We start from the raw sequence: 17,867 nt of genomic DNA, 5'->3' as shown, positions 1-17,867 counted from the left end.
TCTGGGTATATGCCCAGATTTCTGTGTTGTATGGTAGCTCAATTTCCATCTGTTTTAGATGTCGTCAAATCGATTTCCATAGTGGCTGTACATATCTACAGGTCCTAGCAGAGATAGGATGAGAGTTCCTATCTGACTGAAGCCCCTCCAACATTTGTTGCTTTCCGATTTTTTGAATTGGGCTATCTTTGAGGGTGTTAGATGGTATCTCATAGTTGTTTTAATTTGCATTTCTCTTATGGCTAATGATCACAAACATTTTCTCATATGTTTATTGGCCATTTGGACTTATGCCCTTGTGAGACTTCTGTTTGGGTGCTTTGCCCACTTCATCAGTGGGCAATTAGGTTTTTTTTCCCCTTTTGGAAGCTAACAGAGTACTATAGATTTTAGTAATAAGGTCTTTGTCTGCTGTATCATTGCTGAAGATGTTTTCCCAGTCCATGGGCTCTCTTATTACTCATTGGTGAATTCTTTCAAAGTACACAGGTGTCTTATCTTCAGTATATCCCACTTGTCAACCTGTACCTCTTCTGTATTTGTGTCCTTCCCTATTTCTGATAGCACTAAAGTTCTCAGATTTGTCCCAATTCCCTCATCGATGACTCTAATAGTTTGGGGTTTTATCTCGAGGTCTGTGATCCACCTTGAATTTATTCTTGTGCATGGAGTGAGATAAGGGTTTTGCTTCGTTTTTCTGCAGGTAGATACCTAGTTTTTCCAGCACCCCTTGTTGAAGAAGGCGTCTGCCGCCCATTCGATATCTTTTGGGTCCTTATCAAAGATCAGTTGTCTGTATGCTGATGATTTTATTTGTGGATTTTCAGTTCTTTTCCATTGGTCTGAGTATCTGTCATTATGCCAATACCATGAGGTTTTGACCACTGTGGTTGTATAATATGTGCTAAAGTCAAGGTAAAGCAAGCCCTCCCTCTCTGCCCTTCTTCTTGAGGCGTTCTCTGCTAATTCTGGGCTTCTTCCCTTTCCATATGAAGTTGGTAATGAAGTTTTTCCATTTTATTGAAGAAAGATGAGGATAATTATATCGGGACTGCATTAAATTTATAGAGTGCCTTGGGCAGAACTGACATCTTTACTATATTGAGTCTTCTCTGCAGGTCTATCTAGATAAGGTAGGATAAACAACCTGGAGGAGAAAACAATGGGACCAACGGTTCAGGGGGGACATGGGAGAGGTGGAGGTGGGGGAAAGGAAGTGGTGTTAATAAAACCCCAGGGAAAAGGGAACACCAAGTGATCCAAAATCAGTGACGAGGAGGTTGTAAGAGGCCTGGTAGGGCTTGATCAAGGGCATTGTAACCAAAAGGAATGACCGAAACTCAAATGAAGGCTGAGTATGATAGTGGGACAAGAGGAAAATAAAAGGATATAGAGGAAAGAACTAGGAGGCAAAAGGCATTTATAGAGGTCTAAATACAGGCATGTACACATGTAAATATATTTATATATGATGATGGGGAAATAGATCTATGTGCATATATTTATAGGTTTAGTATTAAGGTAGCAGATGAACATTGAGCTTCCACTCAAGCATTCTCTCAATGCAAGAACACTTTGTTCTATTAAACTGGCATTCCATGATGCTCACCTTCCCAGCACAATCCCTGAAGAAAACGTGGGTACATAAGCAAATGTGGTGAAGAAAGTTGATGGTGCCTGGCTATCAAAGGAGATAGCATCTGGGGTCTTAAAGGTTTGAAGATAAACAAACAGCCATCTATCTCAGAAGCAACACAGCCCACATGGAAGAAGCACACAAGCGTGTATAATCATGAGGCATCGATGGGATCCGGTATCATGCATCAAAGAACAAAAAATAATATCATTGTGAATGAGGAGGAGTGCGGAGTGAGGACCCAAAGCCCATCTGTAGGCAACTGAACATCCCCTTACAGAAGGATTGTGGGGAGGAGATGAGCCAGTCAGGGTGCAGTGTAGCAATAATGAAACATACAACTTAAAAAAAAAAAGAAAGAAACATACAACTTTCCTTTAGCTTTTAAATGCTTCCTCCCCCCTGCCCGCCCCCCAGCCTACTATCATGATCCCAATTCTACCTTACAAATCTTACTAGACCAGAGGATGTACACTGGTACATATAGGAACTGGAAACACAGGGAATCCAGGACAGGTGAACCCCTCAGGACCAGTGGTGAGAGTGGTGATACCGGGAGAGGGGAGGGAAAGTGGGGTAGAAAGGGGAAACTGATTTCAAGGATCTATATATAGCCCCCTACCTGGGCGATGGACAACAGAAAATGGGTGAAGGGAGACATTGGACAATGTAAGACATGAAAAAAATAATGATAATTTATAAATTATCAAGGGTTCATGAGTGGGGGGTGGAGAGGGAGGGGAAAAATGAGGAGCTGATGCCAAGGATTCAAGTAGAAAGCAAATGTTTTGAGAATGATGATGGCAACAAATGTACATATGTGCTTGACACAATAGACGGATGTATAAGTTGTGATAAGAGTTGTATAAGCCCCAATAAAATGATTTCTTTAATGTAATGTAATTTAATTTTTAAAAGGCCTGGCCAGTTGCTGTCCACCCCTCCGAAGGTTAGATGAGAGAAAGTACATGAGCTTAGCTCTCAGAAGAACTAGGAGTAGGAGGCTGTCTCTTCTGGGAAAGATTCACAGTCTCAGAACCCCCTAGGGACGCGCTGAGTAGGGCCTGTCAGAGTGGAGACCGTAGTTGTGTTAGTCCAAGTTGATTAGACACTCATATGTGTATAAGAAAGAGCTTTATATAAAAGCACAATTGTATATTAAGAAAACATCCCAGCCCAGGCCTGATCAAGTCCATAAGTCTGATATTAGCCCCTATGTCCTATACCAGTTTATAAATTTCTCTTCAGATTCACACAATGCATGCAATGATGCCAAACACAGGAAGATCACAGGCCAGTGGGTGAAAAGTCTTGTGGATCCAGTGGTGGTGGAAGCATCTCAGTGCCGGCGTGGGTCCATGTGGCTCCTCCAGCTCCAGGGCTCTGGCTCCATCAGCGTAGCTCCATGTGGTTTGTCATCAGGGAGATGAATCAGTGAGAGAGTGTGTGTTTCACCTCCAGGGAGGAAAACAGGAGCTTCCAGAATCCTCAGGAAAAGTCCATGCCCACACAGAGGCATGATTGGCTATGACCTGATTGACAGGCTCAACTCCACACCTTCACTCAAGGTGACAGGTGATCATGGAACTGCCACAGTGGTCATGCACTGCAGTATGCTCAGAGCTGCACAATAAGCCCTGTCCCTGAAAAACATATACACCTCACCAGTTACCGGTCATCTGAAAGTGGCTCCTGGCAACTCACTGTGTTTCACAATAGAATTGTTCCCCACGGGGCTTTCAATGGCTGAGGTCTTTCAGAAACAGACCGCAGGTCATTCTTCCAAGACACCTCTAGGTGATTAGAACCACCAAACTTTCAGCTATGCGCTGCACAGTTTCCCCAGCCAGGGCCCTCTTGACACACGTTGTTGTGTGCATCGGGTCTGTGCCAACCCTCTATAACAGAGAAGAGCGTCTCCTAGACTTTCCTAGGATGTGACCTTCATGGGAGTGATTCACTATGTCTTTTCTCCTGGGGAACAGCTAGTGGGTTTGAACCGCCAACCTTTCCGTTAGCAGCCGAGCACTTAAACATTGTGCCACCAGCATGTTCAATAAATGTTTACGGAATAAATGAGACCAACTGTCAGGTGAGACGAGCTGACAGTCTGATCCTCGTCCTGAAGGTGAAGGGTGAGAAGAAGGTAGTACAAGGAGAAGCGGCCTTGCTGAAGTGAAGGATGGATCCGAGGTGGGAAGGGCAGGCCGGGAGGGAGGTGACTCAGGGTGTCACCCGAAGGTCACAGTTCTTGGAAAGAGATGGCTCATCATTCTTGGCAGCTCCAATTTACAGTGGAAGAAACCAAAGGTCAGTGAATCAATGATTTGCCAGGAGACCCGTAGATTTCAAAGGAGCCAGGTTTAGCTGACCCCAAACCGGTGCCCACCCCCACTTCTCCCTGCTCACAGCAAGTTGGGTCTAGTCACCTTGTCCCCAGCTCATTCCATTCAGAGATAGAAACGCCATACAAGCATCTCAATACCTGTGAGTCTTCTGTCCCTTCCTTCTTACGTAGGGTATGAGGCATCACTTCTGAAACGGAAATGCCCAAGGCAAAGAAGAAACCAAATTGGTCCAAGCCTCCCGCAGCCTCAAGAACTTCTGAGACAGAGACACGGACGCCACCTACTGGACCAGCAGAGACACTTCCCCTGCTCCTCAAAGGGCCATTTCTGATGGAGACCAGATGGCCTGCTTTCTCTGCTTTTAATCTGTACACAAGCAGAGTGACAATAGGCCCATGAACAAGGGTGGACTTCTAGACAGGAGGAGGCCACAAGGAACTGTTCTCTCCATTTCCCTCTTCTCCCTGAACCATAAAGGAAGCTGGAAACCCCACTGCCCAGGAATTCCTTCTAACTCATCATGGCAGGCAGCAGGGCAGAGAAGAAACATTCCATAGGGTTTCAGAGGCTGTGGATCTTTACGGAAGCAGAGAGTCTCATCTTTTGTTCGGACAGTAGCTGGTGGGTTTGAACCACCGACCTTATAGTTAGAAGCCCAATGCTTGCCCCACCAAGCTGCCAGGGTTCCCTAAAGGGAACAGTCATGAAATCAAACAATGACAACAACACAAAGGCAAACCCATTGCCATTGGGTCGATTCTAACAGACAGTGACCCTGTTGGACAGAGGATTTCTGCCCAGGCTTCCTGAAGCTATGAATCTTTGCAGCAGCAGAAAGGCTCGGCTTTCTCCTGTGGAGCAGCTGCCGCATTCACACTGCTGGCCCTACAGCTCTTAGACCCAGGTGTAACCAACTGTGACATCGAGGTTCCTTGCCTCGGCCAAACTTGATGCCAAAGACTTCTTTAAAGGGTTAAAAATCAAAGGTGTCACTTTACTGACTAACTCAAAACCAAACTCACTAACATCAAGTCGATTCGAACTCATAGCAACCCTATAGGATAGGGTAGAACTGCTTCTGTGGGTTTCCAAGACTGCACCTTTTTATAGGGGCAGAAAGCCCCATCGTTCTCTTGTGGAACAGGTGACTGGTGGTTTCAAACTGTTGACCTTGCAGTTAGCAGCCCAACACTTTACCACTCTGCCACCTCGGTTCCTTTAAGACTAAAGAGCATGGCATTTTCAATTGCCTCCCAGGTATTCGAAAGCTGGACAAAGAATAAGGAAGACCGAAGAACGGACGCATTCAAACTGTGTTGCCAAAGAAGATTGTTCAGAATGAACAAATCCATCTTGGAAAATAAATAGCATTTGGGGCCAGGGCGTGGTGCCCCAACAGACTGGACTGGAAAACGCTCCTAAGGGCCAGCAAATGATCCCTGAACTAACTACAAGCTTTTCTCTTGTGAAAAGAAAAAAAGAAAATAAATAGCAATAACGCTCCTTAGAAGCAAACATGGCAAGACTCATACTTCAGACGTGTTATCAGCAGGGACCAGGCCCTGGGGAAGGACGGCATGCTTGGTAAAGCAGAGAGAGCAAAATGAGGGAGACCCTCAATAGGATGAATCGGCGCAGTGGCTGAAACAATGGGCTCAACGGCACCGCCGCAAGGAGGGCGCAGGACCAGGCAGTGTGTCCTTCTGTGATGGGTGGACTTGCTACATGCCCACGTCGATTTGTGGCCACCCAACAAAAGACACTCCTGTGTGTTTCTGTATCACCTGTGGCATGGCTTGTGCCTGTGTGTTTCTCTTCCGTTAGCCGGTGAGCTGTGTGGTAGCAGGAGTCTGCCCCAGACAGAGAAGCCCATTAATTCTCATTGGATGAAACAGTCTAAAAATTGATTCACCAAAGACCAACAAACAGACCTTGAACTATTTATAGGCTTTTCCATTTTTGTCAGTGCTTTCTTTTTGTTGTTATTTTGTTTGGGAGGGTTGTTGCTGTTGTTATTGTTTTGTTGGTTTTGGCTTCCTTTGTTGTTTTGTTTGGCTTTGCCTGGTTTTTGTGCTTATTAATGTCTCTTGCATGTCTATCTAGATAAAATAGGTGGAATAAACAGATTGGAGACGATAAGAACAGGACCAATGGTTCCAGGGTGAGGTTGGGGGTGGTGCGGGAGAAGGGGAGGTGGGAGAAAGGAAGAGGAGGGGGAGACCAACCCAGGGACAAGGGAACAACAAGTGAACTAAAATCAATAAAGAGAAGGACATAAGATGCCTAGTGGGGCTTAATCAAGGACAATGTAGCAGCAAGGAATTACTAAACTCAAATGAAGACCGAACATGATGGTGGGACAAGAGGAAAGTAAAAAGAAATAGAGGAAAGAACCAGGAGGCAAAGGACATTTATAGAGGTCTAAACGTACACATGTAAATATATTTATATATAATGAGGGGAATAGATATGTTAAGAAATAAGGCTGCAGATGGACATTGAGCCTCGACTCAATTACTCCCTCAACATGAACAACACTTTGTTCTATTAAACTGGCATTCCATGATGATCACCTTTCTGACACAATCACTGAAGATAAAATGGGTACCTAAGCAAATGTGGTGAAGAAAGCTGATGGTGCCTGATTATCAAAAGTTATAGTATCTGGGGCCTTAAAGGCTTGAAGATAAACAAGCGGCCACCTAGCTGAGAAGCAACAAAGCCTACCTGGAAGAAGTACAGCCTGTGTGATCACGAGGTATCGATGGGATCAGGTACCAGGCATTTAAGACCCAGAACAAAATCATACTCAAGGTAAATGGGTGTGTGTGTGTGGAGTGGATACCCAAAACCCACCTGTAGGTAATTGGACATCCACTCTCAGAAGGGTCACAAGGAAGAGATGAGCCAGTCGGGGTGCAGTATAGCACTGACAAAACACACAACTTTCCTCTAGTTCCTTAATGCTTCCTTTCCCCCACATTATGACCTCAATTCTACCTTACAAGTCAGATTAGACCAGAACATGCATACTACTACAGATAAGAGCCCACAACACAGGGAACCCAGGATAGATAAACCCCTCTGGGCCAACAATGTGAATAGACATACAAGGAGGATAAGGGAAAGGTGGAGAGAGAAAGGGGGGATTGATCATAAGGATCAATATATAATCCCCTCCCAGGGCAACAAACAACAGAAAAGTGGGTGAAGGGCAACAGAGGATGATTTAAGATATGAAAATAATAATCTATAACTTATCAAGGACTCATGAGAGAGAGAAGGTGGGGGAGTGAGGGGGAGGAAATGGGGAGTTCAAGTGGGAAGAGAATGCTTTGAACATGATCATGATGGCATATGTGCAAATGTGGTTGACATACTGGATGAATGTGTGGATTGTGATAAGAGATGTAAGAGCCCCAATAATTTTTAAAAAAAAGAATTGATTCAACAATGAATGAAAGAATCCACAAACCGATGGCACTGGATAAACACTCAGTACTTGTCCATTCTTTCTTCTTACTCCTTTCAGGTATGTGCACATTAACTTCCCCAAATGAAATGTACGGACAGGGTCCCCTGATTTAATGATGTATAAAGGAGCTTCAAAAAGTTCATGAACAAATAGAATGAACAGGTCATGGCATTTTCCCACCAACTTTTGGAAGTCCTCTGGCATGGAGATGACCTAACATCAATTGAATTAGCGGTCTTCAAGTTCAAGGTTGTAAAGAGAAACCTAATCCACAGACAGGTTGGAAATGTAACGTGGAGCATGAACAAAGGTGAATACATCTGTGATGAACAGCACACAAGCTTCGGGGTCCCTCCAGATGAACCTCCTGGTGGCCCTTCCTCACCAGGCAAAACCTACAGATTTGGCCAATGGTCACAGGCCAGGATTGGTCCAGTTTCCATCCATTGCTCTTGCTACTGCCCAGGCGGCCCACCCTGCTTCAGAGATCCCTGCCGATGGCCCTGTTTCCAGGTGTCAGCGCTGATTCAACTGCCTTAGATTCCTCCTGACATTTGCCAACTGTCTGCAGTTGGGAGCATAAATTATATTTTATTGCCTTTGCTCATAAACTGTAAAGTAATGCCTAAGTGAAACAGATTGTTTTCCATCATCCTACATTCTTTTCTCTCCTTTTTCAAAAATTCATGATACATCTGAGATGCCCATTCCCTTTTCTCCCTTTACCTATTCTCACCCCTCCACACCCTCCCAGTGGCAACACTCCCAAGGCTTCCAGAAACATATCTTTTTGCATAGAAGTACTTCTTCATGGGGACCACACACTTGGTTATTGGCGGTTCTGCCGCTGCCTCCTAGCATCTCTGTGTGCCTACTTACCTGTGTCCATGTAGGATGTCCAACCCAGCCTACATATGGGTAGTGATTCTCAAAGCAAACACATATAGATCCAGGTTGAACCACATGCACAAGGGTCCAGAGGCCTCCAGACTACAATCCCTCAAGGTATCCAGCATGACTCAATGGTCTCCTGTTGACTCCCAACACAATGTGTGCATGAATGAATCCCACTCCATGCAAATTCAATGGGAAGAACCAATCAGGATGCAGAGGGAGGGTCTGGAAGTCTGTGCCAGTCACTTTCTGGGTCCCAGAGAAAGGGGTCAGTAGAGCAAAGTGAGCATGACAATGGCAATGCCATACTGTCGCTTCAGCTTTTTGTCCCAGGCTTTGTTCCACAGTGAACTAGCCGTGGTTTCAAGCCCTGAGACCCATGAGTAGAGGCCCCTGACCACCTACGTGATGCTGTGCTCTCTAGAGAAGTGACCAGTGACCAGTGACGCTTGTCTGTGTGTGTACAGACAAAGAGACGTACACAAGGAAAAGGCTCACACAGTTGTAGAAGTGGCTAAACCCAGTCTGGTTTGAATCCGTGGGTCAGCTATACACTGGCGGCATCTCCTGACTCCTGTAGCTTCAGGAGTTGATGGACAGAAGCAGGACGATGAAGCCCGAGGACCACAGGCTGGTGGATGAATTGTTGCTCCTCCCGGGAGGATGTTTGTAGGTTGTCAGGCCTACAAATCGGAAGGCTAGGCAGCCAGGACTCCAGGACCTGCTCACCCCCTCCATCCATTCTAAATGATTATCTTCTTGCTGAGCAGACTCTGAGATGCTTGTGGCAGGCATGTGGGTATCTGTGTGTATGTGCATGTGTGTGTATGCATGCTAGTTTGTGCTACTGCCTCAGGGTGGCCTCCTGCCCACCTCCTTCTTTTTCCGTCTGCTTCTTCCTGGCAGGGACTCTACTCTCTTCTCTCTAACAGAAGTTTCCAGGGGATTTCCCATTGGGTCTTGTCCCTCGTAACCTCAGCCTACATGGTCATGGGCTCCCGACTCCCTCCCTCAGCCCCATTCTACCAAATGCATTTCAGCTCCATTCCTACCTGCAAGCTTCAAATTCCTAGTCCTAGCTGACTTTTTCTTTCAAAGGGACTTCCCTGATCACTGACCATCTTGACCTGGCTACTAGGACCCTCAGGAACCCCAGAGGGCAGCTCTCCTCTGCCCCAGAAGCATGCTGGGAGGTGAACTCCACTCCGTGGCAACAGTTTGGGCGTTTTGCTGCCCTTCATCTTTGTGGCAGCAGGCTGCTGTATCTTTCTCCCGTGGAGCAACCGGTGGGGTCAATGGCCTCCCTTTTGGTTGGCAACCACTCGCTGAAGCATCGGGACACCAGAGCCCAAGGGAGCGCTCTTGTGTGATAGTATTTTGCAGTCTGCAAAGCTGAAGATTTTCGGCGAGTCTGTTGCTGACTGTTGTATTCATTAAGCACCGGCATGGACTCATGGCTGGGGTCCTGCCTCTTACCCCCTCCCTCACACTCCTTGGATATTTCAATATGGCTGCATCCTGACTCAGGAGCGGGAGGTGATTTCATCGCCAAGGGCCCCACAGTGCAGCAGGACCAAGGAGAGTTTAAACATAACACCTTCAAAGGGGTTGGCTGTTCCACAGCCTAGAGACTGAAGGTGTGTGTGTGTGTGTGTGTGTGTGTGTGTGTGTACGCGTGCTGCAGTGCAGAGACAGAGAGACAGGCTGGGGCTTGTTTAAAGCTTTCCCTTCAAAGCGCTAGCTGGTCCAGGCAGAAACGGTCTATAATTGCGACGCGGCCTTCCCCTATTCTGCACACAGACAGCTAGCATTTCTGTGTGCTTCTGTCTCGGCCTACTACCCCTGTTAGACTCATCCTTGTCCAAACCTACAAGGTCATTAAATCCTCAGTGCAGCCCAGCAAGCCGCACAGGGTTACCGGCCCCACTTTACAGATGAGAAAACTAAGTCACTAAGAGGCTAGATGAAACAGCTGGCATGCTCTGGGAATGGGCTTGAACCCAGGTGACTGGGGTCCAAGGAGCCCTGGAGGTATCATGGATTAGTGCTTGGTTCCTAATTGAAAAGTCAACAGTGAAAACCCGACCGCTTCTCCATAGCAGATAAACCTACTCTGCCTCAACTCATAGGGGCCACCATGAGTCAGAATCCACTTGACAAGAGTGGGCTTGGTTGTTTGGGGCTTAATCTGGTTCCAGAGCCCACATGTTCCCACCCCCTTCCAAGGCTAGGCGAAGCTCTTCTGGAGACTCTCATGTTCACACACCAGAACCTGGGGGTGTTTTCTGAGACAACCCATGAGAAACACAACCACAAGTAAAACATTCCCTTTCAGCTCACTGACTCAGACCAAACGGCCAGACAGATCAACCTGAACCGGAATCGCAGCTCGAGTCCTTTCCTGTCCTTCTACCCCGCTTCCTATGCCCTGACGCTCGCTCTCCTTCCACCATTGAGCAGCCTGATCACCGACAGCGGGGTGCTGTCCCAGAATGGGAGGAGGAGCACCAGCCACCGTATGTGGCAGAGGAGTGACTCTCGGGGTGCGGTCCCTGGTGGATGCTGTGGTCCTTACAGCGTCATAAAGGGCTTTGTATGTGTGTGAGGGGCTCTGCTATAAGCACTCATGTGCATTATCCCATTTAATAACATCACAACTACATAGGGGTCACTGGTACCCCCATTGTCTTTGAGTCAGTTCTGCCTCATAGTGCCCCAATAGGATAGCATAGAACTGCCTCCTGGGCTTGTAAGACCATACATCTTTCCAGCAGCAGGTGCCACATCTGTCTCCCTGCGAGTGGCTGGGGGTTCCCAGCTCCAACCTATCAGATAGCAGCTAGATGCTTAACCACGGTGCCACCAAGGCACCTCTGGGTTGCAATTATTCTCCCCACGTCACAGTTGAGGAATCAAAACTTTTGCAGAAATGCATGAGATTCTGCATGCAAATCCCAGGGCTCGGGTCCATCATAAGCACCCCAAAAACGTTAGCCGACTTCGCAGCTCCCTCATTGTTGTGGCTGGTTGTGGCATGCAGGGCGGCTCACAGTGGGAACTCAGGTGCCCCCACACCTGATGCCCTTCCCCCCATGAACATCCCGTCCAGAAATCAGCAAACGAGAGACCGAGAGGGCGGCGAACTGGGGCATCTGAGGCGTAGCTAACCCATGTGAGGTGTGTAGCGGAGTGCACGGGAGGCAGGGAAGTGAAGATCGTAGTGTGTGCACGGACGCACTGGAGGGCCACCGATGCTGGGGACATCAGAGAGGCCAGAGATGCGTTCTGTTTGCGGGGTGTTGTCACACTCCATCTCAACCAGCTCAGGAATGGGTTTTCCAAGAAGGAAGCTGGCAGGTGTTCCCATCCTGGAAACTCTGCAACGGTCGATTGGTGATGATCTGTCAGGGGCTATGGAAAGGCTTTCCAAAAGTCTGTGACCACGGGAGGGTTATATTCAATAGGTTCTGACCCATCTGAGACTGTGCTCTATCAGGACCTCTTTCTTACAGCCGAGGAAACGCCTCCTGATCCCGACCACTCGCCTTCTCCTTGGTCCACGCGCGTTGTCTCAGGACTTCAGAACGCATCTGTTAAATGAGCCGTGATCGTGGATCCAGTTTTCAGTCAACCAGTATGTTACTCCTTCTAGCCGAACATTGTAATCAGACCAATAATATAGGTTTATTAGTGAAAGTCCGAAAATGTAAGAAGGAGACAAAAAGAGCATTGTCTATCGATGCCTACTTGTGCAGGCCTCTTATTCATTTTCATAACATAAAAGGCAAATCCTAGAAACGCAGCAATGGCTCTATGAATAGGAAGCCCCCGTCGGGTGGCCAGCTGACAACGGTGCATGTTTTCCTGGCAGTGTGCCCAATATTCGGAGCCCTGGTGGCTTCGCAGTGACAAGTTGGGCTGCGATCTGCAAGGTCGATGGTTTGAAACAGCAGCTGCTCCGTGGGAGAAAGGCAGGGCTCTCTACTCCCATGACCACTGGGGCTCAGAGACTCCCAGGGGCGGTGCTCCCTGTCCAACAGGATCACGTTGAGTGAGTGTCCGTGAAATGTTTGACTCCCCACACTCAGCATTGCCTGTGGCCTGCAGTGCATTCGTCACTAGAAAACCTTCACCAACGAAAAGGCCCCGCCGCCTCACAGCTCACTCTCCCAGTGGGTGAGCAGCACGCCTCACTCCCTTCAGGTCGATTCTGCTCATGGCAAGCCCACAGGGCAGGGGGGAACTGACCCTGGGGTTTCTGAGAGTGGAACTCTAAGCAGCAGTTCTCAACCTGTGGGTCTCAACCCCTTTGGGGGTCGAGCGAACCTTTCGTAGGGGTTGCCCAATTCATCACAATAGCAAAATGACAGTGATGAAGTAGCAATGAAAATAATTTTGTGGCTGGGGGGCACCACCACATGAGGAGCTGTGTGAAAGGGTCGCGGCATTAGGAGGGTTGAGAACCACTGCTACCGAAATAGAAAACTTCACCTTTCTCCCCCAGAGCAAACTGGTGGTTTAGAACTGCAGACCATGTGGCTCACAGCCCAACACGTAACCCAACAAATCACCAGAGCGAGCCCCAGACTAAAAAATAAATAAACAAAAGTTGTGTGCACAGCGAGTTGCAAGATCAATAATCATAGATTTTTAAAACTTGAAAAAAATAAAAATTTATAAATTATCGAGTGTTCATGAGGGACGGAGGGAGGCGGGGGAAATGAGTTGATACCAAGGGCCCAAGTAGAACGAAAATGTTTTGAAAATATTAATGGCAACATGTGTATAAATGTGCTTGACACAATGGATGAATGTATGGATTGTGATAAGAGACCCCAATAAAAAAATTTGTGTGTGTGCACAGCAAGCTGTGAGAACAATGCTCATAGATTTGCTCATTCTCCTGAAAGGAGCAGCACGTGTTGGTCATAATCACAGGCTTCAGACTTTTTGCGCTGACTTGAACTGGCCCCAGGCTGAAAGCAGCATTGGGATGGGCAGCACGTGTATAATCAGCTCCATCTTCAGCAAAGCAGAAGTGCCGGGGAAAGACTGGGAGCACGAGAGCCGACCAGACTTACATTCACCCCTGAATTCTGGCTCTGACACCAAGAAATGGGGTCCTTCAATGGGCACCTAAGAGATCCAACTGCTCTTCTGAGTGGCTGTGACATAGTAGGGACTCATTACAATGCAGCTTTTACTCCTAGAAAAAGCTCAGTATTGGGCATGAAGTACCCAAGGTCACACAGGTTGTGAACAGTCAGAACTGTAAACTTAAGTCTGAGATTCTAATCCTGCCTCCCTCCCTACAATGCCAAGCATAGAACTTGGGCAGCCATCCACGGTTGGCAATGGGCAGAGCCAAAGCTAGAATAAGCACTGCTTATATGTATAGGAGAAAGGAGAAATTGTATAGATATTTATATAAATTATGCGTGCATTTTTTTCCTCAAATGTCAAGAAAGAGGTTAAGTAAAAGTTGTTCAGTACTTCTCCAACATAAATTAGCTGCTACCCAAATCCCCTGTCCATGTCAGTTACAGAGCCCACAATTAATTAGACAAAGGCGTTAAGGGGACTCAATGCACCTCTGGAGAAATCAGACCTAAAACTTCAATATCTGCAAGGTTGCATTCTGCTCAGCAGACATGGTCCATTTCCCTGCTGGTTCCAGCTGGACCTTTCCTGAGGCCATCGGAGACTTTTTTAAAAATCATTTTATTGGAACTCTTACAGCTGTTATCACAATCCATCCATCCATCCATTGTGTCAGGCACTTTTGTACATATGTTGCCATCATCATTTTCAAAACATTTTCTTTTTACTTGAGTCCTTGGTGTCAGCTCTTCATTTTCCCCTCCCTCCCTCATGAACCCTTGATAAATTATAAATTATTATTATTTCATACCTTACATCGTCCACTGTCCCTTAGCCCACTTTTCTGTTGTTCGTCCCCCTGGGGGTGGGTCCACCTCTGGGGTCTTAAAGGCTTGAAGATAAACAAGCGGCCAGCTAGCGAAGAAGCAACAATGTCCACGTGGAAGAGCACACTGGCCTGTGTGATCATGAGGTGTTGATGGGATCAGGTATCAGGCATCAAAGACACAGAACAAAAAAATCATATCGATGTGAATGAGGGGGATGGTGGAGAGGAGACCCAAAGCCCATCTGTAGACAATTGGACATCCCCTTACAAGAGAGGTCACAAGGAGGAGACAAGCCAGTCAGGATGCAGTATAGCACCAACGAAACATACAACTTTCCTCTAGTTCTTTAATGCTTCCCCCTTCCATATCATAACCCTAATTTCTACCTTGCAAACCTGACTAGACCAGAGCATGTACACTGGTACAGATAAGAGCTCTTGACACAGGGCAGCCAGGACAGATAAACCCCTCAGGACCCATAAGGAGAGTAGTGGTGCAGGGAGGGCAGGTGGAAGGTGGGGGGGGAAGGAGGAACCATCTAAGACTTCTTAAGGCTTCCTCTTAGCATCCATTTCAGTTTGGTGGATGAATCCTTGCTGAAGATGATCCCCTTCCATCTTCCTTGTAGAACACCTAGAGCAGTGTTGAAGAGAATGCTCAGTCAACAGAGAGTGGTCGGCTGACCCTGGGCCAACAAGGCACAAGGAGGAAAGGAACCCCAGGGTCAGAGAGCAACCACAGAACCAGCAAGATGCCTTCATCAGCCAGTCAGCTGCCTTTGAGTCCATTCGAGCTCATGATGGCCCCATGTGCATCCTGGAAGAGCCAACCTCCATTAGGTGTCCAATGGCAGTAACCTTCCTGACGTAGAATACCAGGCATTTCTTCCAAGGCACCTCTGGGTGGACTCACTGCAGCATTCTTTCAGCTAGAAGCCACACACTGAACTTTTCTTGTGCCCCCAGTGAGTCTTGCAGAAACCCTTACCAAAAAACAAACCAAAAAAAACCTCACTGCCTTGAGTCAATTCCGAATCACACTGACCCTATAGGCCTGGGTGGAACTGTGCCTGTGGCGTTCCAAGCCTGACTTTTATGGGAGTAAAAGACCTCATCTTTCTCCAGCACAACAGCTAGTGGTTTTGAACTGCTGACCTTGCAGTTAGCAGCCCAACAAATCCCCTCTGTGCCACCAGGACTCCCTTTTAAGGTCCCTCTGAGCAACCTTTTCCCAAAAGAATTCGTAATGCGACCCACAAGAAGAAAGCCTTTTGGCATTTGCTACCCAACATGCACGCACATGCGCACACAGGCGCGCATACAACACACACACACACACATACACACGGAGGAATCAGAGAAATGCGACATCTCTGAAACAATTCATATCCTCCCCACACATAATACACTCTGATGTTGCCTGTTTCAACCTGTTGTAAAGCTCTAGTTGCATTCCAATAAGTTTAATCCCTTAAAGCGTCCATGGGTCAAATCTGTACGTTGCAAGAAACTGCTTTGCAGAGCATCGCACGCAACTCTTTGCACAATGCCATGTGGCAGAGTTGGGGTCCTGGCAGCGGGGGGCACTCCCCATGATTGTCAAGGGCTTTCATGGCATTTGAATTTACAGATAATGATCAAGCGATAATAATAACACTCATCGGCCAGTTTGTTTTGTAACAGCCTGATCTGCAGCTGACTAGGGAATGACATAGGACCAGGCAGCGTTTCATTCCGTTCTGCCCGGGGACAGTCTAAGATGGGAGCGACTCAGTGTTGGCCACCCACAGTCCTTTCTAGCCACAGATGCGTGTACTCGTTCCCCTGCACAGCCAGCCCTGGAGGTGCATGCGTTTCGCAGGTGAGGCCTCCACTCAAGCCAAAGGCCTCTCCAAGAGGGACAGCTAGTCCATTTGGAGTTCTGTTGGCTGCACCCAAGGTCTTTGCTACATTTATTTTTCCCCATCGAGGCCATTTGACCTGAGACTTGGCCCTTTGGTGGGCCCTTGTCTTCTGTAAGAGAAATTCATAGATGTGCAGGCTTGGGATTGGCCCCAGATGACAGCGTGGAGTCAATCAATCGTCTCAGGGCAGTTCTAGCCTTAAGGACACGTTGTTGTTGTTGTTGTTGTTAGGTGTCATGGAGTCAGCTCTGACCCATAGCGACCTTATGTACAACAGAACAAATACCACATGGTCCTGCACCCGCCTCACAATTTTTCCTATGTCCGAGCCATTGCTGTAGCCACGGTGTGAATCTATCTCTCTGAGGGACTTCCACCTTTCGCCCTGTCCCTCCACTCTCCAAACATGATGCCCTTCTCCAGGGATGAGTCTCCCTGACCATATGTCCAAAGTATGTCAGATGAAGTCTTGCCATCCTTGCCTCTAAGAAGCACTCTGGCCTTACTTCTTCCAAGACAGAACGGTTTGTCCTTTGAACAGTCCATGGTACTTCTAGATTCTTCTCCAGCACCACAGTGCAAATGCCTGGGTTCCTTTATGGTCTTCCTTATACAATGTCCCACCTTCACATTCACATGAAGCTTTAGAGAATGCCATGGCTTGGGTCAGGTGCCCAGTAATCTTCAAAGTAACATCTTGGTTTTTCAATACGCTAAAGAGGTCTGTCTTGTGTAGCAGATTTGCCTCATGCACGTGTATTTGGATCTCTTGACTGCTGCTTCCTTGGGCATTGATTGTGGATTGAACAAGACAAAATCCTTGACAGCTTCAACCTTTGCTCCACTGAATCATGATGTGACCCGTTCGCGTAGGTGTGAGGATTTGGGTTTTGTTTTCACATTGAGTTATAATCCACACTGAAGGTTACAAACCTGGGGGCTGAATTCACTGCACTTACCTCTTCCACTTTCCATCTGCTGACTTTCATGTCCAAGGTCAAAAGAGGCCACGGGAGCTCCAGGCACCACCATCCAACTCAAAGGCATCCAAATCAGGAAGAGAGGCAAGTGGGAAGAGAGAGCTCTCGCCTCATTATTTTTAGAAAGAAACACATTGTTCTGAAAGCACTCCAAATGCTTCTCTTTGTGTTTTATTGGCCAGACCTGAGTTTAATCGCTGCAACATTGTCTTTACTCCCTAAGGCGAATGTATTGCCACCTGTGAAAAATCAAGGTTCTGTTCGGAAGGAAAGAGGTCATAGATGCTGGGTGGCAGCCTGTAGGGTCAAATGCACTAGCTTTTTAATAATCTGGGCCAGGTCACCTTGCCAGCCACCTCTCTCCCATGTCCTCCCAGGCTTAAACTCCTTAGTCCAACCTTATATCATCAGGGGCCTAGTCCAGGGAGAAGGACATCATGCTTGCTAACGTAGAGGAGAAGCTAAAAAGAAGACCCTCAACCAGATGGATTGGCACAGTGGCTGCACCAATGGACTCAAACAAAGGAATAATTGAGAGCATGGCACGGGCTGGGCGGTGTTTCGTTCTGGTATTCATCAAATTGCTGAGTCAGAGTTGACTCAATGACACTAGCAATAAGTTGACCACCTCTGACGTCTTTTACTTCTTTCGTTTCCCTGTAACATTCCTCACTGGATTCCCATCCTCATAAGCCTTGTTA

The sequence above is a fragment of the Tenrec ecaudatus genome, chromosome 5 (assembly GCF_050624435.1).
Source record: "Tenrec ecaudatus isolate mTenEca1 chromosome 5, mTenEca1.hap1, whole genome shotgun sequence".
NCBI classification, from domain to species: Eukaryota; Metazoa; Chordata; class Mammalia; order Afrosoricida; family Tenrecidae; genus Tenrec; species Tenrec ecaudatus.
This window is presented reverse-complemented; position numbering follows the sequence as displayed.